A 25,347-nucleotide genomic window follows, 5' to 3' on the forward strand; every position below is an offset into this window, starting at 1 on the left:
TAGGTGATCTTGAACTTAAGATTGTTGTTTGTTTGGTTCAGTTCATCAAACCAAGAAACTAGACCTTGTTGGTCCCCTCTCCAAATCAGGAATAGATCATCTATGTACCTGCAGAACATTAGTATCCGTGGATCCTTGAATAGTGTGGTACCCAAAGTCTCAAACTCCGCCATATACAGATTGGCATAGGATGGGGCAACATTGGACCCCATCGCGGTGCCCGAAATCTGTAGATAGAATTTTGCTTTGAATTTGAAATAGTTCATCTTGAGACAATATTCCAGTAGCTGTATTACCACATCGACAGGTGGACCCACATAGGGAGAATTGAGGAGAGTAGATTTGATCGCAGCCATACCCTATATATACCCTACATATATATAAATAAATATAGATATCAAAATAACAAGAGTATTGCATTGAGCAATGATACTTTTTTTATTGAACTAACTATACATTTATAAGTTGACAAGCTTTCGGAAGAGCTCCTTCCTTTATCAAGTATTGCTTTAGACTTGATAAAGGAAGGAACTCTTCCGAAAGCTTGTCAACTTATAAATGTATAGTTAGTCCAATAAAAAAAAGTATCATTGCTCAATGCAATACTCTTGTTATTTTGATATCTAAATCTCTGGACTAACACGGCTACTCCAATCAATGTGTACATAAATATATGTTTTATAGACACTAAAACTTTACACTTATTTTGTCACTTTTTAAACAACTAATGAAACTTTAAAAATACATCTACATGTTAGTCATGGATTAATCTTTTCCTTGAATGCATCATTCTATATAGCATGTATTTAGTGTTTTTTTGTCCCTTTAAATATAAGGTATATTTTTGAGATTAATCCTTTGATGGGCTGCTTTAATAGGCATAATGTTTCAATCTGAGTGTATGTTGGGGGATTTTTATTACCTATTACCTCTTGAATTCTGGATTTTAGCTGTAAATAATGATACCATATATTTTGCTCTGCTTCCCCTAATTCTGCATATTGTGTATATGTGATGATTTTACCATTGGTTATGGTGTCTGCAATTCTATAGAGGCCCTTATTTTCCCATTTCTGCTGCACTTGTTCAGTAATGGAAGATTGAGGTGTTACTAATGGTGTAACTCTTGATATAATACAAACAATGAACCCAAACAAGGGATCCTAATAGGGGCGCTCTAATGATAAAAAATTCAAGCTATAAATATAAATATGCGGAAAACAAACAATATAGTGCACAAACAAAAAATAAAAAATACATAAAATATATGCAAGAAAACCCACTCAAACCCAAAAATCTGTCAGTCCCAAATTCAAAATCCAAATGGGAAGAATGAATAAAGTTCTGCAAATTCGGCACCGCAGGACACGTCAGCTGCTCTCTCCTTACATCAAATGTAGAAGGACATCTAGAAATAACTTGGGAAGACAAAAAAGAGGCGCATGTGTGTACCAGTAAAGAGATCCAAGATAGTGGAAGAAATTACACCAGGGTACTCACATTTATCCAGAGCACTCTTTTTTTTTTTTGCTAGATCCTTGAAATTTGTCTAGTTTTTCAGATTTATTACAATCTTGTTGGGACATGTTAAGATTATATAGGGTTGTGTAGTACTCAACAAATGTATTTGCTACAGTGGAGCAAAAACGTATTTAGTCAGCCACCAATTGTGCAAGTTCTCCCACTTAAGAAGGTGAGAGAGGCCTGTAATTTTCATCATAGGTATACCTCAACTATGAGAGACAAAATGTGGAAACAAATGCAGACAATCACATTATCTGATTTGGAAAGAATTTATTTGCAAATTATGGTGGAAAATAAGTATTTGGTCAATATCAAAAGTTCATCTCAATACTTTGTTATATATACTTTGTTGGCAATGACAGAGGTCAAACGTTTTCTGTAAGTCTTCACAAGGTTGTCCCACACTGTTGCTGGTATGTTGGCCCATTCCTGCATAAAGATCTCTTCTAGAGCAGTGATGTTTAGGGGCTGTTGCTGGGCAACACGGACTTTCAACTCCCTCCAAAGGTTTTCTATGGGGTTGAGATCTAGAGACTGGCTAGGCCACTCCAAGACCTTGAAATGCTTCTTACGAAGCCACTCCTTCGCTGCCCGGGCGGTGTGTTTGGGATCATTGTCATGCTGAAAGACCCAGCCACGTTTCATCTTCAATGCCCTTGCTGATGGAAGGAGGTTTGCACTCAAAATCTCACGATACATGGCCCTATTCATTCTTTCATGTACACGGATCAGTCGTCCTGTTCCCTTTGCATAGAAACAGCCACAAAGCATGATGTTGCCACCCCCATGCTTCACATTAGGTATGGTGTTCTTTGGTTGCAACTCAGCATTCTCTCTCCTCCAAACACGACGAGGTGTGTTTCTACCAAACAGTTCTACTTTGGTTTCATCTGACCATATGACATTCTCTCAATCTGCTTCTAGATCATCCAAATGCTCTCTAGCATACTTCAAATGGGCCAGGACATGTACTGGCTTAAGCAGGGGGACACGTCTGGCACTGCAGGATCTGAGTCCCTGGTGGCGTAGTGTGTTACTGATAGTAACCTTTGTTACGTTGGTCCCAGCTCTCTGCAGGTCATTCACTAGGTCCCCCCGTGTGGTTCTGGGATGTTTGCTCACCGTTCTTGTGATCATTTTGACCTCACGGTTGAGATCTTGCATGGAGCCCCAGTTCGAGGGAGATTATCAGTGGTCTTGTATGTCTTCCATTTTCTAATTATTGCTCCCACAGTTGCTTTCTTCACACCAAGCTGCTTGCCTATTGCAGATTCAGTCTTCCCAGCCTAGTGCAGGTCTACAATTTTGTATCTGGTGTCCTTCGACAGCTCTTTGGTCTTCACCATAGTGGAGTTTGGAGTGTGACTGTTTGAGGTTGTGGACAGGTCTTTTATACTGATAACAAGTTCAAACAGGTGCCATTAATACAGGTAATGAGTGGAGGACAGATGAGCCTCTTAAAGAAGAAGATACAGGTCTGTGAGAGCCAGAAATCTTGCTTGTTTGTAGGTGATCAAATACTTATTTCCCACCATAATATGCAAATAAATTCTTTCCAAATCAGACAATGTGATTGTCTGGATTTGTTTCCACATTTTGTCTCTCATAGTTCAGGTATACCTATGATGAAAATTACAGGCCTCTCTCATCTTCTTAAGTGGGAGAACTTGCACAATTGGTGGCTGACTAAATACTTTTTTGCTCCACTGTATATGTAGAGGATCATTAGTAGTTTCACCATTTGTTTGCTGCATCTGAGGTACTGTGGTGCATCTAGTGATGTATTTTAACTTGTTAGCAAGCATTCTATCAGGTTTGTTCCTGTATAAGTTGTATTGGGAGTCTACCGCTTTAATTGAGTTTAATGCCCTCTTGTTTAATAAATGATTAAGTGCTTCATTTTTATCTTTTAAAGATTTAGATAGTGATTTTTTGGGGTGGAGTATGAGCTGAGAACATAGAATTCTTATTTCTTCCTTTAGATCTGTGATTTTAGCACTGTTTGCTATTTTTATTTTACTCGATTCTGATATGAATAATCCTCTAATATAAGCCTTAAGAGCCCCCCAAGTGTATATTGGGTTAGAAGTCGAGCCTTCATTAATTGTAACAAATTCTATAATCTGATGATGTATTTTTTGTCTTATTACGTTGTCTCTAAGAAGACTTGGATGAAAGGTGGATTTATCATACCACTAAGTGTAATTTCTATTATTGCATGATCTGACCATGGGCAGTTGTTAATATTCACTGTGCTAACTAAGGGGAACAATATTTGGCTGGTAAGTAGATAGTCAATTCTAGAGTGAGTGCCGTGAACCGCTGAAAAATATGTATAATCTTGCTCCAGCTTGTGTAATGCTCTCTAACAGTCGATAAGGTTATGGTCTAAAAGAAGGTCTCTAAGTAGTCGCTGTGTTTTAATATTATTAGTTATATTACTTTTATATTTTATGGTCCTATCTAATTTGTTATCTAGTGTCATATTGAAGTCTCCTCCTATAATTGTTTTGTGTCTTTTCCATTGTGTTAAATGTTTGCTCAGATTAGAAATAAATGGAGTCTGGTGCTCATTTGGGGCATATACATGAACTAATAGGACTGGTGTATTTTGTATCAGTTCTCTCACTATCAATAATCTTCCTGTTTTATCTCTAATTATCTCTTCTTCTTTAAAATTTAATGAGGAGTGTAGTAACAGAGAAACACCACACTTCTGCATGGTATTGGATAGAATAAAGTTATATATTTAGGAGTGCAGTGGGATGTAAAGTGAGTTTCCTGCAGCATTATGATATGAGCTTTCATAGCCTTATACCCTGAAATTGCCTTTTTCAGTTTAGTGTTAGAGTTGAGCCCCCTAATATTATGAGAAATTATTTTAATATGCATGGGGGAGTGTGAATTTCAATCTTAGATATAAACAAGTGATGTAGCATCGTAGCATGATTAGGCATCTGTGGCTGCAGAATGAGGCCTATATATCTAAAAGGAGTTTTGAGTTTCTCATTGTGGACATTTAGCCGTACTGTATTTTTGTAAAATATAAACTATATTTTAGTGTAAATTGACAGCATGTCTTAGTGTGGATGATCTGGACTACTAAACTTAAAAAAGCATTAACTTTAACAAGTATATAACAGTATAACAAAAACTTTTCAATACACTTATTTACCTTTTCTGAAGGCGAAAACATGTCTTCTAAATTAACAAATATAGCCCATTTGTAGATTATATAAGTGAACGTATCAAGGTGAGGGTGGAGTGGGAAGGGGTTAGTTGAGGAAGAGATGGGGCATGGGGGGGTAGGGACATTAACAGGAAGGGTAGATGAGGGGTGGGATGGGGTAGGAGAAATAGCAAGGTGGAAGATCTTTTATTTTGTAAACTGCAATAACATTACATTTCATTGTTCATTCTAATAAGTCCAGAATAACTTTATGTGTATGATCAGTCAATATTACCAACTCATTTGCTCTTGTTGAAATCCTCTTCAAGAAGGGGTTGAGTCTTCTACATTGGAGGAGTTGGAATCCGACACAGGACTTGAGCTTGGTCTGGCTTTCTTGGGTTTACCATTTTTCCCCACTGTGGTCCAGTCTCGTTGGAACGTTTTCCTCTGAGGTTTTGGAGATGCCTGGAGGGTCTGAAGTCTCCATGCAGATGTTAAGGCGGGAAAGCAGAGATATGCCCTCTTCAGCTGTGGTACAGAAATATGTAGTACTCAAATGTGTGAAGATCAATTTGAAAGGAAAATTCCAGTGGTACTTAATTTTTGCTGTTATAAGTGCTTGTATTACCGGTTTTATTTCTTGACGTTTTCTGAGTGTTGTCAGTGAGAGGTCTATGTAGATCTGGATAGAATGTCCTTCATAACTTAGATTGTGGGATAGTTTAACAGCTTTGAGAATTGCTTCTTTTATATGATAGTAATGTAATTTCAAAATAATGCCTCTGGTTGTGGATTGTGATGGTTTGGTTAGCGCCCTATGAACGCTATCCATTAATAGCATATTAGTGTCCACCTCAGGTACTAGTTGGCGGAACAGCTTTGTGATATCTTCTTGTAGGTTTTTGTAGTCTTCTGGCAAATTTCTAATATGCAGATTTGATCAGCGTGACCTGTTTTCAAAGTCTTCTACTTGTGATTCTAGAGTCTTTATATACGCTAAATGATCATGTAGTGTTTGCTGTATATGCGGAATTTCTTCTGTTACATCATCCAGTTTTTCTTCTAATTCTGATGTTCTTTCTCCTATATCCTTGATATCTTTTTAAGGTCTAAGAAAGCTGTTTTAAGTTCTTCATGGAATAGAACCTAAATCTGTAATAGTAGTTATTTATTTGGGACATTTGCGGTGGCCTCCATAGTTGTATTTATTGAGTTTTCAGAAGGATCATTGTCAGGATGCCAGGAATCAGACTGAGACGAGAAGTGTAAAAATAATCACACCTTTATTAATAGCAAAAAATAATAAAAAGTCCACAAGTCAAATAACAAGCCAGGAATCAAAACCAGAGCCGGTAGTCAGACGAGCCGAGTCAGGAGCCAAAGCGAATAGTCAGACAAGCCAAGTCAGGAGCCAAAGCGAGTAGTCAGAAGAGCCAGAATCAGGAACAAGGAGAACAGCAGAGTCAGGAACAAGCCAGGGATCAGGAACCAGGAGGGACGTCAGACAGCCAGGTAATACACAGGAGCTCTCACAAACAGGTCTGAGACAACGCAAGGGCAAAGCATACTGAACAGAGGCCCTTTAAATAATAAGTGATGACATTACAATTCTGAGACTGCAAATAGAGATGAACTTTAAGTGTTCCGGTGAAAATAGACTCATAAAAGTTCAGGTGAAGATCCGTTTTTTAAAAGTGAATTCAGATGAGGACCGGGCACCAACTCTAAGCCCTTTGGTGAAGGAAAACCTATATGGAAAAGAAGAAAGACTACTACACAAACAGTACAAAAAACTGTATCCTAGAGGTAATGTGCTCACCGTTAACAGAAAGAATCACTCGGGCTGGTATGTCAAATGAATGCACATTACCTCTAGGATACAATTTTTTGTACTGTTTGTGTAGTAGTCTTTCTTCTTTTCCATATAGGTTTTCTTTCACCAAAGGGCTTAAAGTTGGTGCACGGTCCTCATCTGGATTCACTTTTAAAAAAACGGATCTTCACCTGAACTTTTTTTTTTTTGCAATAACTTTTTTATTAGGGAAATATAATATCACAAATACATACATGAAATGGTACACAATTCCTTATTGTTTTACATTACTTTTTTGTTTCACTAGTCACAAACATAACAAGTTCAAACTATTATAACAAACCCTCACGGAAACAGCCACTTCACCTGAACTTTTATGAGTCTATTTTCACCGGAACACTTAAAGTTCATCTCTATTTGGATACAACTGTGACTACTTTTTTGATATTTTTATTTTTTGATAATTTTTTTTTGTTTATATATATATATATATATATATATATATATATATATATATATATATATATATATATATATTTTTTTTTTTTTTCAGAACTGGGATTTTTTCCTATTTGCCAAATTTGTCATATGTACATAGTCATTTACCAGACTATTGTTGTCTGGTTCCTAGCTAACTGTTGGTTCTTATTCTGTTTCTTTTTTGTTGAATTTTATTGTAACATTATTGCTTATATTAAATATATTTTACTGTAATTACTTTAGAATAGACAATCATTGCGTCACAATATATATAGAGTTTTTATCTATATCCCACAGTATAGTATTGTTTGCAACACGCCACTGAATTTTACCTCTGACTATACCATTACATGGCATTAAAAAGTATTCTATGGGATATACTTTTTATTTATAAGTTTTTATTTATTCACTTTTTTAACCAGTACAATACATTATTTCATACCTTTCCCTCTCCCCTTTTTATTGCATCACCGCCATTATATACAATTGATATACCTTCACATCACATCCTAGACATTCACCTAGATTTAGAGTTCTGCGTTAGCCGTCAAAAGCAGCGTTAAGGGGTCCTAACGCTGCTTTTGGCCACCCGCTGGTATTTAGAGTTGGCCAGGTAAAGGTGTACCGCTCACTTTCAAGCTGTGACTTTTCCATACCGGAGATCCCCTTACACCAATTGCGTATCCTATCTTTTCAATAGGATCTTCCTAACGCCGGTATTTAGAGTCTTGGCTGAAGTGAGGGGTAGAGCCTCTACCGACAAGACTCCTAACGCCCATGGAAAGGTTGTAGTTAAGAGCTTTATGGGCTAACGCCGGTATATAAAGCTCTTAACTACAGTGCTCTAAAGTACACTAACACCCATAAACTACCTATGTACCCCTAAACCAAGGTCCCCCCACATCGCCGCCACTATAATAAATATTTGAGCTCGCATTCTATTGGCTGTATCGATCAGCCAATAGAATACGAGCACAATCAGATTGGCTGATTGGATCAGCCAATCGGATTGAACTTGAATCTGATTGGCTGATTGAATCAGCCAATCAGATTTTTCCTACCTTAATTCCGATTGGCTAATAGAATCCTATCAGCCAATCGGAATTCGAGGGACGCCATCTTGGATGACGTCATTTAAACCTTCATTCGGCGAGTAGGCGTCGGTTGAAAAGGATGGATCGACGTTGGCTGGGAAGAAGATGACTCAGTTCCGGATGGATGAAGATAGAAGATGCCGCTTGGATGAAGATGTCTGCCGGTCCGGATGTCCTCTTCTGCCCCGATAGGATGAAGACTTTGGCCGGGCTGGGTGAAGACGACTCAAGGTAGGGAGATCTTCAGGGGGGTAGTGTAAGGTTTATTTAAGGGGGGTTTGGGTGGGTTAGAATAGGGGTATGTGGGTGGTGGGTTTTAATGTTGGGGGGGTTGTATTTTTTTTTACAGGCAAAAGAGCTGATTACTTTGGGGTATGCCCCGCAAAAAGCCCTTTTAAGAGCTGGTAAAAGAGCTGATTACTTTGTAATGTAGAATAGGGTAGGGACTTTTATTTTATTTTTTTTATTTTTATTTTATTAGGGGGCTTAGATTAGGTGTAATTAGTTTAAAATTCTTGTAATATTTTTTTATTTTCTGTAATTTAGTGTTTGTTTGTTTTTTGTCATTTAGTTTAGTTTATTTAATTGTATTTAATTGTAGGTATTGTTAGCTAATTTATTTAATTAATTTAATGGTAGTGTAGTGTTAGGTTTAATTGTAACTTAGGTTAGGATTTATTTTACAGGTAATTTTGTAATTATTTTAACTAGGTAGCTATTAAATAGTTAATAACTATTTAATAGCTATTGTACCTAGTTAAAATAAATACAAAGTTGCCTGTAAAATAAATATAAATCCTAAAATAGCTACAATATAATTATTTGTTATATTGTAGCTATATTAGGGTTTATTTTACAGGTAAGTATTTAGTTTTAAATAGGAATACTTTAGTTAATAAGAGTTAATTTATTTTGTTAGATTAAAATTATATTTAACTTAGGGGGGTGTTAGGGTTATGGTTAGACTTAGCTTTAGGGGTTAATACATTTATTATAGTAGTGGCGAGGTCCGGTCAGCAGATTAGGGGTTAATACTTGCGGTTAGGTGGTGGCGACGTTGGGGGGGCAGATTAGGGGTTAATAAATATTAAACAAAGAATATTCAACACCTCTAATTGAGACAAAATAGAACCCAATAATAGAAAGAACAGTAAGGCTGATGATATACGTTTAAAATTTCACCTTTATTTAGACTCCGTGAGTAAAAAGACAAAGGCACAGTACACAGACCTGACTACCGCTGACGCGTTTCCTGCCCTATTGGGCACTTCATCAGAGCTAACTTTCAGGTGTGTAAAGGCTCCTTAAGAACAGGATATGAGCCCTTCACACCTGTTGCATAGTTAATTACAAAAGAACAAAAAATAATATTGTCAAATAAACACCAATCCAATGTGAAAAATAATACAAACTATGCATAACAAACAAACTTGAGAAAATCCTACAAAAAAGATACATATATTTATTTATACTTAGACTATGTTTTCATATAAGATTTTAATACTTCATCTGTACATTAATAACGATATTATAATCAAAGTTGGGGGCAAGAATGCTCATTCTATTCGCCATAGAATGGATATTTGAAGAGGAAATCCCAGTGGTCTGAAGCCAACTAGTATATAATCAGAGTATATATAGAATATTAACGATTATTAAAAATCTTGCCAACCAAATTCAGTGAAACCCACAAGTAATAAATACATTCATATATAATGATACCCACAGAGAGCAAAATCTGTTGTGTATCCCAATATATATTGTACCATATAAAAGTCAAATGCAATACAAAACCTTAAAATGTGGAACATTACAAGCCAACTAAGCAACCTACAATACTGAGAATTACGCATTATCAATGAACAGTTTAATGTCACTTATCTTGTTGATACCAAAAGGAGCACCAGTTTTCAGAGTATGGATCCAGTAAACTTCACGTTTACTGAGTGCTGCATATCTGTTACCACCTCTGGGTCCTAGTTTAACCACCTCAATCCCTTGAAATTTAAAGCCAGCTGATCTATCTTCATGTAAAGCAAAATGCTTGGCCACAGGAGTTTTAGGAATTTCTGCCTCAAGAGAGAGCAAATGCTCTCTTATTCGATCTTTAAGCATTCTAGATGTTAATCCTGTATATTGAAAATTACAAATTCTACAAGTTAAAAGATATATAACAAAAGTAGACGTACAGGAGATATGCTCTTTGATCTTGAATACCTGACCCGTATGTGTAGAGATAAAGGTATCCCCAACTGTGGCATAACTACAACTTTTACAAGGTCTAACATTACATCTGTAAAAACCTGGTTTTGATGTTAACCAATTGGTAGATTGTGTAGTAAGTGAACTCTTTCTGCTAAAATCCTTTCTGACCATATCTCCAATAGTTTTTGCTTTTCTACAAATAAAGTTACATTTAGTAGAAATATTTTTTAGATCTATATCCCTATCTAAAATAGGTAATCTATTCTTTATAATTCTACTAATATTATCAAATTGTCTACTGTAAGACGTAATGAAATTAACACCATCCCTATTCCTAACATCTTTATCTTTAAGTAAATTATTTCTGTCAAATTTACTCACTTGTTCAGATATTGTCAGTAAACTTTGTTCATCATAACCTCTCTCTTTCAATCTAAGGGTGAGACCTGCTGCATGTTTTTTGTAACTCTCTAGATTACTACAGTTCCTCCGTAATCTAATATATTGTCCTTTAGGTATCCCCTTTTTTAAGTGCATTGGATGGCATGAATCTGCTCTGAGAATGGTATTGCCCGAAATCTCTTTCCTAAAAACTTCCGTAACAATTTCCTCTGTACCATTGCTGAGTTTGACATCTAGAAATGATATATTGTCTTTAGAATAGCATCATTCTGGTTCAAATATTCTACAAATTTTTCCAAATCCCTATTTTCTCCACTCCATAATAATAACATATCATCTATAAAGCGTGTATAATAGATGATACGTTTCTTAAATGGATTTGTAATATTGAACAACTTTTTGTCTTCAAATTCTGCTAGATAGAGATTAGCATACGAGGGGGCAAATTTTGCCCCCATCGCAGTGCCTCTATGTTGTAGAAAATACATACCATTAAAAATAAAATAATTATGATGTAACAAAAATTTGGTTACTTGTAACATGAAGTCAATTAGATTCGAATCATAATTAGAATATTTAGATAGCATAGCTTTCATAGCCAACAAACCTTGATCATGTGGTATACATGAGTACAAGGACACAGCATCTATTGTTACAAAGTTGTAATCTGTGTCACATTTAAACTCATGTAGAGATCTAATTAGATGTTTTGTGTCACGTAAGAAACCTGGCAGAGACTGCACCACTGGTTGTAATTGTGCATCCAACCATTCTCCCAACCTCTCCCCCAGAGAGCCAATTGCAGATATGATTGGTCTCCCTGGGGGATTGGTTAAGCTTTTGTGTACCTTCGGTAGGAATTTAAATACAGGGATTCTAGGATGTTTTACATATAATGAATCACAAATACTATTAGTAAAAATACTCTTTTCTCTACCATCATCTAATAAAGAAGAAAGTTCCCTTTGGAATTTGGTTGTAGGATTAAAGGTTAATTTTTTGTAGGTATCTGTGTCACTCAACTGTCTCATAGCTTCACTAAGGTATTGTTCCTTGTTTAAAATAACAATGGAACCTCCCTTATCAGAATCCACTACCACTAGGTTTTTGTTGTTAATTATTTTATTTAGAGCATTCCATTCCCTCCTGTTCAAATTTTTATATCTATGTTTGTTGGAACCAATCTTTGAATTTTTCTCAGCTAATTCAGTTAAATCCTGTTCAACTATAGCATGAAAAACCTCTATGAGGTCTGTGCGAGAGTTAACAGGATAAAAAGTACTCTTTTTTTAGTCTCTTAACAACCTGTTGTTTGGTTTTATTAGTCTCACTCTCACTATCCACATTGAGATCACATAGTAAAGCAATATCACACAATTCTGAGAAATTAAATTTTTCATTCAAAGACACAACTACAGAAGGATCCAGTGGACTCTCATCACAAACCAATGTTGGATCTTTGTTAAAGTGTTTCTTTAACGTTATCTTACGGACAAATTTGTTTAAGTCCAAGATAGTATCAAAAAGATTAAAGTCCTGCGTCGGTGAAAAGCCCAGACCTTTAATAAGTTCGAGAAAGCAGTATTAAAATCTTATTGCTTCAATTGAGGGCTTAGCAGGCGAGCCCTTCTCAACACCTGTGAGACAAGCCGGGATGCTGCTGTGAATTTAGGCAGCATCTGTATCTGCTGCAACTGACTGCACTATAAGAGAGTGAATACAACAATTCCGTTTTCCTGGATCTCATCTAACATTGGATATCAATCTCAGAATCAAGTGAGTTTGTTTTATATTTTCATACCTGCTGGAATTATCTGGCTTATTTCTATTTACTTCTAATGATGAGTCTTGCGAATGTAAGGGGTTAACGGATTATCCAACCAGCTGCAACAGTATAACACAGGTTTACCACAATTGTTTCGAAATTGGATAAAGCGATATTTTGTTTCAGTCAGTACTAACTAATATAGGCCTAGATTTGGAGTTCGGCGGTAGCCGTGAAAACCAGCATTAGAGGCTCCTAACGCTGGTTTTGGCCGCCCGCTGGTATTTGGAGTCAGTGATTAAAGGGTCTAACGCTCACTTTTCAGCCGCGACTTTTCCATACCGCAGATCCCCCTACGCCATTTGCGTATCCTATCTTTTCAATGGGATCTTCCTAACGCCGGTATTTAGAGTCGTTTCTGAAGTGAGCGTTAGAGCTCTAACGACAAAACTCCAGCCGCCTGAAAAAAGCAGGAGTTAAGAGCTTTCTGGGCTAACGCCGGTTCATAAAGCTCTTAACTACTGTACCCTAAAGTACACTAACACCTATAAACTACCTATGTACTCCTAAACCGAGGTCCCCCCACATCGCCGCCACTCGATTAAAATATTTTAACCCTAATCTGCCGACCGCCACCTACGTTATACTTATGTACCCCTAATCTGCTGCCCCTAACCCCGCCGACCCCTGTATTACATTTATTAACCCCTAACCTGCCCCCCACAACGTCGCCGCCAGCTACTTAAAATAATTAACCCCTAATCTTCCGACCGCAAAGCGCCGCCACCTACGTTATCCCTATGTACCCCTAATCTGCTGCCCCTAACACCGCCGACCCCTAGATTATATTTATTAACCCCTAATCTGCCCCCCTCAACGTCGCCGACACCTGCCTACACTTATTAACCCCTAATCTGCCGAGCGGACCGCACCGCTACTATAATAAAGTTATTAACCCCTAACCCGCCTCACTAACCCTATCATAAATAGTATTAACTACTAATCTGCCCTCCCTAACATCGCCGACACCTAACTTAAATTATTAACCCCTAATCTGACGACCGGAGCTCATCGCTATTCTAATAAATGTATTAACCCCTAAAGCTAAGTCTAACCCTAACACTAACACCCCCCTAACTTAAATATAATTTACATCTAACGAAATTAATTAACTCTTATTAAATAACTTATTCCTATTTAAAGCTAAATACTTACCTGTAAAATAAATCCTAATATAGCTACAATATAAATTATAATTATATTATAGCTATTTTAGGATTAATATTTATTTTACAGGCAAATTTGTAATTATTTTAACCAGGTACAATAGCTATTAAATAGTTAAGAACTATTTAATAGTTACCTAGTTAAAATAATAACAAATTTACCTGTAAAATAAATCCTAACCTAAGATATAATTAAACCTAACACTACCCTATCAATAAATTAATTAAATAAACTACCTACAATTACCTACAATTAACCTAACACTACACTATCAATAAATTAATTAAACACAATTCCTACAAATAAATACAATTAAATAAACTAGCTAAAGTACAAAAAATAAAAAAGAACTAAGTTACAAAAAATAAAAAAATATTTACAAACATAAGAAAAATATTACAACAATTTTAAACTAATTACACCTACTCTAAGCCCCCTAATAAAATAACAAAGCCCCCCAAAATAAAAAATTCCCTACCCTATTCTAAATTAAAAAAGTTAAAAGCTCTTTTACCTTACCAGCCCTGAACAGGGCCCTTTGCGGGGCATGCCCCAAGAATTTCAGCTCTTTTGCCTGTAAAAGAATAAATACAATACCCCCCCCCAACATTACAACCCACCACCCACATACCCCTAATCTAACCCAAACCCCCCTTAAATAAACCTAACACTAAGCCCCTGAAGATCTTCCTACCTTGTCTTCACCATCCAGGTTCACCGATCCGTCCTGAAGAGCTCCTCCGATGTCCTGATCCAAGCCCAAGCGGGGGGCTGAAGAGGTCCATGATCCGGTCAAAGTCTTCATCCAAGCGGGGCAGAAGAGGATCTTCCATCCAATTGAAGTCATCATCCAGGCGGCATCTTCTATGGTCTTCCATCCGGATCGAAGCGGCAGGATCCTGAAGACCTCCAGCGCGGAACAACCATCCGGCCCGACGACTGAACGACGAATGACTGTTCCTTTAAGGGACATCATCCAAGATGGCGTCCCTCGAATTCCGATTGGCTGATAGGATTCTATCAGCCAATCGGAATTAAGGTAGGAATTTTCTGATTGGCTGATGGAATCAGCCAATCAGAATCAAGTTCAATCCGATTGGCTGATCCAATCAGCCAATCAGATTGAGCTCGCATTCTATTGGCTGATCGGAACAGCCAATAGAATGCGAGCTCAATCTGATTGGCTGATTGGATCAGCCAATCGAATTGAACTTGATTCTGATTGGCTGATTCCATCAGCCAATCAGAAAATTTCTACCTTAATTCCGATTGGCTGATAGAATCCTATCAGCCAATCGGAATTCGAGGGACGCCATCTTGGATGACGTCCCTTAAAGGAACAGTCATTCGTCGTTCAGTCGTCGGGCCGGATGGATGTTCCGCGCTGGAGGTCTTCAGGATCCTGCCGCTTCGATCCGGATGGAAGACCATAGAAGATGCCGCCTGGATGATGACTTCAATCGGATGGAAGATCCTCTTCTGCCCCGCTTGGATGAAGACTTTGACCGGATCATGGACCTCTTCAGCCCCCCGCTTGGGCTTGGATCAGGACATCGGAGGAGCTCTTCAGGACGGATCGGTGAACCTGGATGGTGAAGACAAGATAGGAAGATCTTCAGGGGCTTAGTGTTAGGTTTATTTAAGGGGGGTTTGGGTTAGATTAGGGGTATGTGGGTGGTGGGTTGTAATGTTGGGGGGGGGGTATTGTATTTATTCTTTTACAGGCAAAAGAGCTGAAATTCTTGGGGCATGCCCCGCAAAGGGCCCTGTTCAGGGCTGGTAAGGTAAAAGAGCTTTTAACTTTTTTAATTTAGAATAGGGTAGGGAATTTTTTATTTTGGGGGGCTTTGTTATTTTATTAGGGGGCTTAGAGTAGGTGTAATTAGTTTAAAATTGTTGTAATATTTTTCTTATGTTTGTAAATATTTTTTTATTTTTTGTAACTTAGTTCTTTTTTATTTTTTGTACTTTAGCTAGTTTATTTAATTGTATTTATTTGTAGGAATTGTGTTTAATTAATTTATTGATAGTGTAGTGTTAGGTTAATTGTAGGTAATTGTAGGTAGTTTATTTAATTAATTTATTGATAGGGTAGTGTTAGGTTTAATTATATCTTAGGTTAGGATTTATTTTACAGGTAAATTTGTTATTATTTTAACTAGGTAACTATTAAATAGTTATTAACTATTTAATAGCTATTGTACCTGGTTAAAATAATTACAAAGTTGCCTGTAAAATAAATATTAATCCTAAAATAGCTATAATATAATTATAATTTATATTGTAGCTATATTAGGATTTATTTTACAGGTAAGTATTTAGCTTTAAATAGGAATAAGTTATTTAATAAGAGTTAATTAATTTCGTTAGATGTAAATTATATTTAAGTTAGGGGGGTGTTAGTGTTAGGGTTAGACTTAGCTTTAGGGGTTAATACATTTATTAGAATAGCGGTGAGGTCCGCTCGGCAGATTAGGGGTTAATAATTGAAGGTAGGTGTCGGCGATGTTAGGGAGGGCAGATTAGGGGTTAATACTATTTATGATAGGGTTAGTGAGGCGGATTAGGGGTTAATAACTTTATTATAGTAGCGCTCAGGTCCGCTCGGCAGATTAGGGGTTAATAAGTGTAGGCAGGTGGAGGCGACGTTGAGGGGGGCAGATTAGGAGTTAATAAATATAATATAGGGGTCGGCGATGTTAGGGCAGCAGATTAGGGGTACATAGGGATAACGTAGGTTGCGGCGGTTTACGGAGCGGCAGATTAGGGGTTAAAAAAAATATGCAGGGGTCAGCGATAGCGGGGGCGGCAGATTAGGGGTTAATAAGTGTAAGGTTAGGGGTGTTTAGACTCGGGGTACATGTTAGAGTGTTAGGTGCAGACGTAGGAAGTGTTTCCCCATAGGAAACAATGGGGCTGCGTTAGGAGCTGTACGCTGCTTTTTTGCAGGTGTTAGGTTTTTTTTCAGCTCAAACAGCCCCATTGTTTCCTATGGGAGAATCGTGCACGAGCACGTTTTTGAGGCTGGCCGAGTCCGTAAGCAACTCTGGTATTGAGAGTTGCATTTGCGGTAAAAATGCTCTACGCTCCTTTTTTGGAGCCTAACGCAGCATTTGTTTGAACTCTCGATACCAGAGTTAAATTTATGGTGCGGCCAGAAAAAAGCCTGCGGAGCGTTAACAGCCCTTCTACCGCCGAACTCCAAATCTAGGCCATATTGTGCTGTCTTCTAAACATTGCTTTTTGCTTTTTATCCTCACATTGAAATACACAGTCCAAGTTGTTTGTTCGAGTTAATAAATATTATGTAGATGTCGGCGATGTTGGGGGCAGCAGATTAGGGGTTCATAGCGATAATGTAGGTGGCATCGGTGTCCGGAGCATCAGATTAGGGGTTAATTGTGTAATGCAGTTGTCAGCGATAGCGGGAGCGGCAGATTAGGGGTTAATAAGTGTAAGGTAAGGGGTGTTTAGACTCGAGGTTCATGTTAGGGTGTTAGGTGCAGACTTAGAAAGTGTTTCCCCATAGGAAACAATGAGGCTGCGTTGGGAGCTTAACGCTGCTTTTTTGCAGGTGTTAGGTTTTTTTTCAGCCCAAACTGCCCCATTGTTTCTTACGGGGGAATCGTGCACGAGCACGTTTTGCCAGCTTACCGCTACCGTAAGCAACGCTGGTATTGAGGGTTGAAGTGGCGCTACATTAGGCTCAACGCTCCCTTTTTGGAGCCTAACGCAGCCCTTCAGACAACTCTAAATACCAGCGTTGTTTGGAAGCAGCGGTAGGAAAAAAAGCTGCGTTAGCTACGCGGGTCTTTACCGACAAAACTCTAAATCTAGCTGATTGTATTGTAATGAACACACTTTTTTGTCCCTTTATTGTAACTATATTGTCACTTGTTATAGACTTTATATCCATACACGCTTATTTACCTTGGTCATTATAAGCTATATCTGATTTTCTTAGTACCCCTTTTTCTCTTCAAGGTTTTTTCCAGTCTCTATCCTCTCTCAGGCTAGGACACTTTTTAATACTATTGACTTACCTTATGAGTGTCTTATAACATTTGGGACACTGTTATCTAGTACCCCTTTATTTCTACTTTCTTTAGTATACTTAAGCCTCTTTTGGGGCGCTCCTTCACACATCTTATAATTTCCAATTATCCATCTGTACAATTTTGTTAGGCTATTGTCCAAATGGAATGAGCCTGTACACTTTTTCGCAATATTGGCACTGTCCCCCTATTTCTGTATTATTGTCAGTAAGAATGAGCACTGGCACGCTAGTACCCTTGAGAAGATGCCTTCATTCCTTGAGTGCCGAAATTATGGCCAGTAATTCCCTGTCGTCAATTTCATAATTGCACTCCTCTGGAGACAATTTCTTAGAGAAGAAACCACACGGATGCAAGGAACCGTCAGGCGTAGAACGTTGAGACAAGAGTGCACCTACTCCAGTCTCAGATGCATGGACCTCAAGAACGAAAGGCAGGACAGGGTTAGGATGAGCCAGAACTGGAGTGGCAGTAAAGGCAGTCTTAAGACTATCAAAGGCCTTAATTGCAGTAGGTGACCAATGGAGTGGATCATTCTCTTTACGGGTCATGTCTGTGATATTTTCCGGGGATGAGGATAAACCACCCAAGGTCTGTCCCCGACAGGACCTTAGGTGTGAGCATTTCCCGGCCGTGTAGGACAAGACTTCAAAAGGTGGCCCTGTAACCCACAATAGAGGCAGAGCCCCTCCCTCCTCCTAAAGGCCCTCTCCGCCGTGGAGAGACGCATGAATCCCAACTGCATCGGCTCAGCAGTACTTGGTGACTCGGGAACAGGAGGCATGGGAGGAGAGGGAGGCATGGGTGGGAACGAACACGTAGGAGACAACGGAACAGGAGGCTTCCGCAAGCGCTCCTTGAAAGAGGGACTCTCACTTAGTCTGATGTCAATTAGGATCAAAAAAGACACCAATGCCTTGAGATCTTCTGGTAAATCTCTGGCAGCAACTTTGTCTTTAATAGCATCAGAGAGCCCATGAAAGAAGGCGGCAACAAGGGCTTTATTGTTCCAACCTACCTCTGCGGCAAGCGTAGGGAACTCAATGGCATACTGAGCAACAGATCTTGTATCTTGCTGAATAGACATGAGTCGTTTAGCAGCAGAGGAGAAGCGAGACGGAACATCAAATACCCTTCGAAAGGAGGCCACAAATTCAGGGTAATTTGAAATCACAGGTTTATTAGTCTCCCATAAGGGATTAGCCCAGGCAAGAGCTGTGTCAGAGAGTAACGAGATGAGAAATCCCACCTTAGCTCTGTCAGAGGGAAACGCCTGAGGTAACATCTCAAAGTAAATGCCCACCTGGTTCAAAAACCCTCTGCAGTGATTAGGATCGCCTCCATATCGCTGAGGTAGAGGTGCAGAACCGGACATGCTCCTGGTAGGACTAGGTGCAGCAGCGGAAACAGTAGCAGCCATAACTTGCGGGACACTTTGGTCCAAATGTGCTGTGCGAGTCAGCAGGGTTTGCAGGGCTAGTGCAAATTGATCCAAGCGGTGATCCTGTTCATCCATCCTGGAAATTATGGTAGGTAAAGGTGGATTATTAGCACCATTAGGATTCATGGCCCTTGCGTAATGTCAGGGCCCTTGTGTAATGTCAGGATGCCAGGAATCAGACTGAGACGAGAAGTGCAAAAATAATCACACCTTTATTAATAGCAAAAAAATAATAAAAAGTCCACAAGTCAAATAGCAAGCCAGGAATCAAAACCAGAGCTGGTAGTCAGACGAGCCGAGTCAGGAGCCAAAGCTAATAGTCAGACGAGCCGAGTCAGGAGCCAAAGCGAGTAGTCAGACAAGTCGGAATCAGGAACAAGGAGAACAGCAGAGTCAGGAACAAGCCAGGGATCAGGAACCAGGAGGGACGTCAGACAGCCAGGTAATACACAGGAGCTCTCACAAACAGGTCTGAGACAACGCAAAAGCAAAGCATACTGAACAGAGGCCCTTTAACTAATAAGTGATGAAATCACAATTCTGAGACTGCATCCTATCTCACACGGATGATGTACACCAGTCTGGCCATAAAAGGAAGTGCAGGAAATGAGCAGCATCACACAGTATGCACCAGAGTCAGCAAGAGAGGTGAGTAAAATGGCTGCCAGCAGCACATGGCAAACAAAACAGGGAAAAAACCCTGACAATCATTTAATATCGCTGTTGTATTTTATTTCTAGAGCTTTTTGCTTCATTTGAGACCTAGACAGGCATTCCTTTACTGATTGATTCTTGTTTTCATGTTTACTCACTGGTCTGTTGATTTTTCGCAGTAACGTTCCTAGAAATGTTGTTGTTCTATGGCGGTTATAACCACCTTGTAGTTACAGAGTAAATAGGAAACCAAATATTTATTGTGATCAAGTTATCTTTCACCAGCTGAGTAGGGGATGATATTCACATTAATGCTTTAAATTACCATTTTGAGCTAGATTGAACTGTTACATCATGCCATGCTTTTCAAAGTGTAGTAGTGTGAGCCCTTTTTATTACTCAGTCTCTACTCTTACCAGTGGGCTTGTTAGGAGCAGTGATTCAAGTATCAAGTTTCTTTTAGTCTCTTCTGATAGCGTCCTTAACTTGTTTCACTTTTGGCCTTTTTTGGCGTCAAGAAGTGGTTAAAGAGCAAGTGGATTGAATATAGGAAGTTAAGCAGCCTGTCAGTTTTTCTGTAAAAAGGTGTTGGTTCTGAAACGACCAAGAGGTTTTTGTGTAAAATATTGAAGGACCCAGAAGTGTCTGGATGTGTTTGTGTGGAAAACACTTAAAGATGTGTATATCTCTAAATTAGACATGGATCCGGGTTTTTTTCTGTTAAAAGTGTTGGTTTTGAAAGGACCCAGATGTTTTTGTGTAAAAAAATAGTGGATCCAGAAGTGTCTGGATGCGTTTGTGTGGAAAACACTTAAATTTGTGTATATCTGTATAAATTATACATGGATCCGGTAGGATCCGGCTGTTTTTCTGTAAAAAAGTGTTGGTTCTGAAAAGACCCAGATGTTTTTGTGTACAAAATTGGTGGATTCAGAAGTGTCTGGGTGTGTTTGTGTGGAAAACACATACATTTGTGTATCGCTGTCTAAATTAGACATGGATCCGGCAGTTTTTCTGTAAAAAGGTGTTGGTTCTGAACCGACTCAGAGGTTTTTGTGTAAAATATTGGAGGACCCAGAAGTGTCTGGATGTGTTTGTGTGGAAAACACTTAAAGATGTGTATATCTGTCTAAATTAGACATGGATCCGGCAGGATCCGGGTTTTTTGCTGTTAAAAGTGTTGGTTTTGAAAGGACCCAGATGTTTTTGTGTAAAAAATGGTGGCTCCAGAAGTGTCTAGATGCGTTTGTGTGGAAAACACTTAAATTTGTGTATATCTGTCTAAATTATACATGGATCCGGTAGGATCCGACTGTTTTTCTGTAAAAAAAAGTGTTGGTTCTGAAAGGACCCAGATCTTTTTGTGTAAAAAATTGGTGGAAACAGAAGTGTCTAGATGAGTTTGTGTGGAAAACACTTACATTTGTGTATATCTGCCTAAATTAGACATTGATCTGGCAGGATCTGGCTGTTTTTCTGTAAAAATGTGTTGGTCCTGAAAGGACCCAGATGTTTTTGTGTAAAAAATTGGTGGAACCAGAAGTGTCTAGATGTGTTTGTGTGGAAAACACTTAAATTTGTGTATATCTGTCTAAATTAGACATGGATCCGGCTGTTTTTCTGTAAAAAAAAGTGTTGGTTCTGAAAGGATCCAGATGTTTTTGTGTAAAAAATTGGTGGATTCAGAAGTGTCTGGATGTGTTTGTGTGGAAAACACTTACATTTGTGTATCGCTGTCTAAATTAGACATGGATCCGGCAGTTTTTCTGTAAAAAGGTGTTGGTTCTGAAACGACCCAGAGGTTTTTGTGTAAAATATTGGAGGACCCAGAAGTGTCTGGATGTGTTTGTGTGGAAAACACTTAAAGATGTGTATATCTGTCTAAATTAAGACATGTATCCGGCGGTTTTTCTTATTAAAAAGTGTTGATTTTGAAAGGACCCAGATCTTTTTGTGTAAAAAAAAAATGGTGGATACAGAAGTGTCTGGATGTGTTTGTGTGGAAAACACTTAATATTTGTGTATATCTGTCTAAATTAGACATGCATCTGGCAGGTTCCGGCTTTTACCTACAACCCATTTTGCCCTATTGATGTCTTCCAGATCACACTATGGGTCAACAGAATTTTTTTTAAAAATTTAACAATCCATTAGCAGACATCCCAACCTGCAAAAACTAATTTCAGGGAGGTGGCTTCACCCGGTACTGCGCCGCCACCACCCCCTCCCAGTTATATATTGGACACCTTGAAACCCTAAATAAGATAGAGACTTTTCATTAAAGTAGCTTCCCGCTTAAAGGGACATTAAACCCAATTTTTTTCTTTCATGATTCAGATAGAGAATACCATTTTAAACAACTTTCTAATTTACTTATATAATCTAATTTGCTTCATTCTCTTGATATTCTTTCCTGAAAAGCATATCTAGATATGCTCAGTAGCTTCTGATTGGTGGCTGCACGTATGTGCCTCATGTGATTGGCTCACCACTGCGCATTGCTATTTCTTTAACAAAAGATATCTAAAGAATGAAGCAAATTAGATAATAGAAGTAAATTGGGATGTTGTTTAAAATTGTATTCTCTGTCTTACTCATGAAAGAAAATGTTTGGATTTAATGTCCCTTTAAGTCACATAAAAAAAAAAAAAGTAGCTTCATTGCACAACCACATACAACAAACATATTTTCCAGTGACGCTTGTTGAATGCATAAATATTTTAGAATACAAAGTTTAATTACATGCAGTAAATAAGATAGTATTTGTATTTTATTTTATTAAAATCCTTGGGAGCTTTTTGATTACTGTTGCATGCTTTGAGGGTTCTACAACCCAGCAACTAAAGGCATTCCTTAAAGAAACACTTTTCCGGATTTGGGCCACATTGGATCATGGTACTTGGAGTTTCAAGGAGATTGAATTCCATTTGCTGGCATCAGGGAGCCGCTATTACAATCAGGGAGACTCCCTGAACTTCAGGGATAGTTGGGATGTCAGTCTGCATTAGTGCAAATCTATTCCAGTGTCGTTATGTAATGTTCTATACACATACATAGTCAGTGGACGCATATCTAAAGAGAGACCAATGTGGATACCTTAGTTATGTTTCGGCGACTATTTGAAAGCCATCATCAGATATGCAAATGTGCGCATAGTGAAATTACATTAAAGGGACAGTCTAGGCCAAAATAAACGTTCATGATTCAGATAGAGCATGTAATTTTAAACAATTTTCCAATTTACTTTTATCACCAATTTTGTTTTGTTCTCTTGGTATTCTTAGTTGAAAGCTTAACCTAGGAGGTTCATATGCTAATTTCTTAGACCTTGAAGCCCACCTCTTTTCAGATTGCATTTTAACAGTTTTTCACCACTAGAGGTGTTAGTTCATGTATTTCATATAGATAACACTGTGCTCGTGCACGTGAAGTTATCTGGGAGCAGGCACTGATTGGCTAGACTGCAAGTCTGTCAAAAGAACTGAAAAAAGGGGCAGTTTGCAGAGGCTTAGATACAAGATAATCACAGAGGATAAAAGTTTATTATTATAACTGTGTTGGTTATGCAAAACTGGGGAATGGGTAATAAAGGGATTATCTATCTTTTAAAACAATAAAAAATTCTGGTGTAGACTGTCCCTTTAACAAATTTATAGGGATTCACCTGCTCATGTACTCTATCATTAATTTAATAGTCTGACGTCAAACAAATGTTTAACCATGTTTTCTTGCAAAGGACTTTAGCTTCCAACAATTGAAGCAGTACCCCACACAGCCCACAGGATGCTGTGACGCATGTACGTGATTTACGTAGTTACGTCACTAATCCGGAAGCGGCCAATGTCAGAGTTCTGTACGGGTCACGCTGCTTTTATAGAGGAGTCTGAGCTGCAACAAGGTTGGTTTAATTCGGACCGGTTTTCTTTCAGAGGTTGTTGCCATAGTAATGTTAATAAAAAGGAACTTTTGTGACCGCTGCAGATCTGTGTATTTTTCTCTCTGGCACTGGCAGTATTGTATAAGCATGAGTTAGTGGTTCTATAACAGCGTAACAAATAGTGATACACTATATTGTAAGGGAGATTAAGTAGCAAGTTATTCTGTTGTTATCGGTGCAGTGTAAGCACAGGTACCTCACCAGAGTATCGCATAGAAACAGCCCGGCAACCTCAACAGTGTATAATAAAACATCATAGTGTAGTAGTAGCAGCCTACTAACCTCACCTGTAGTGACCGTTGTTGTAATTGCCGATCACCAGTTTTGACACAACACCGCCTTCTCATCTCCCTTATCGTTTTAGCTGCAACCTGACAATCTTTCCTTTTAGTGGCAGAAGTTTCCTCATCTAATCTGTCATAGCAGAACCTGGCACCCTCAGCAGTTATATATGAAACGTATCTAATTGTTTTGATACAGTCTGCTAACCTCACCTGTTACTGTATGTGCAGACTGCTCACCTCACTTGACAGTGTAAGCCACTATCTTAAAGGGACAGTCTACTTTTTAAAAGATAGCTAATCCCTTTATTACCCATTCCCCAATTTTTCATAACCATCACTTTTATATTAATATACATTTTTACCTCTGTGATTACCTGCCCCTTATCTCACTTCTTTTGAAAGACATGCATTTTAGCCAATCAGTGCTGACTTAAATAACTGCGGGAGTGAGCACAATGTTGAATATTTGACACACATGAACTAGCCGTGTCTAACTGTCAAAATGCACTGAGATAAGAGGCAGTTCAACGGCTTAGAAATTAGCATATCAACCTACCTAGGTTAAGTTTCCACAAAGAATACCAAGAGAACAAAGCAAATTGGATGATAAAAGTAAATTGGAAAGTTGTTTAAAATTGCATGCCCTAACTGAATCATGTAAGTTTAATTTTTGACTAGACTGTCACTTTAATGTCCCTCCATTTTCTATTAGTTCCTATTTGTGTATCCTTGTGTCTGTTCATACCACCCCTATTTAGACTTGCATGAGGATTTTTACCTTTCAGTGCATGTTTAACCCTTTAACGACGCATGTCGCACACAACCTGGTCTTTAAAGACCAGCGACGCAACGTACCCTGTACGACATCAGGGTTTAAAGCGGCTGGATACGCTTTCAAGGTATTGCTGTGATGCCTCGATATTGAGGCATCACTGCAATACCTTTTTTCCAAAACCGATGCAGAGAGAGCCACTCTGTGGCCCTCTCTGCACCGGTAGTGATGGGCCCGATCGTTGGTGGGTGGGAGCAGCTGCAGGGAGGCAGGTGGGCGGCCCATCGCTACCCGGCATCCGGTTCCTGAATGTGGAATGTGCATGCCGGGAGCGTGCGGGGGGCCTGCAGGGAGCGTGCGATTGCGCAACAACCGCTGCCACCAATGAAAGAGTGAATGAGACACAGGGAGAGGGGGGGGGGGGGAAATAACCATCAAAAGAATCTGGGAGTTGGAGAGGGATGAGGGTATTGATGGGGGGCAGCTACACTACAGAAAAAATTTAGTTACATAAAAAAAAAA

The 25,347-nt window shown here is 38.6% G+C and overlaps 1 protein-coding gene across 2 annotated transcripts in view; it reads left to right on the forward strand.

Annotated features, from left to right (window-relative positions):
* The first annotated feature begins 23,635 nt into the window (after positions 1-23,635).
* OXNAD1 (oxidoreductase NAD binding domain containing 1) overlaps positions 23,636-25,347 on the forward strand; it is a 251,075-nt gene continuing 249,363 nt past the window's right edge. For both annotated transcript variants that reach the window (XM_053714207.1, XM_053714208.1), the window contains exon 1: positions 23,636-23,730. The gene's annotated coding sequence lies outside the window, so the exon portion shown is untranslated. The remainder of the gene's footprint in view (positions 23,731-25,347) is intronic.

The sequence above is a fragment of the Bombina bombina genome, chromosome 5 (genome assembly GCF_027579735.1).
Source record: "Bombina bombina isolate aBomBom1 chromosome 5, aBomBom1.pri, whole genome shotgun sequence".
Taxonomy (NCBI): Eukaryota; Metazoa; Chordata; class Amphibia; order Anura; family Bombinatoridae; genus Bombina; species Bombina bombina.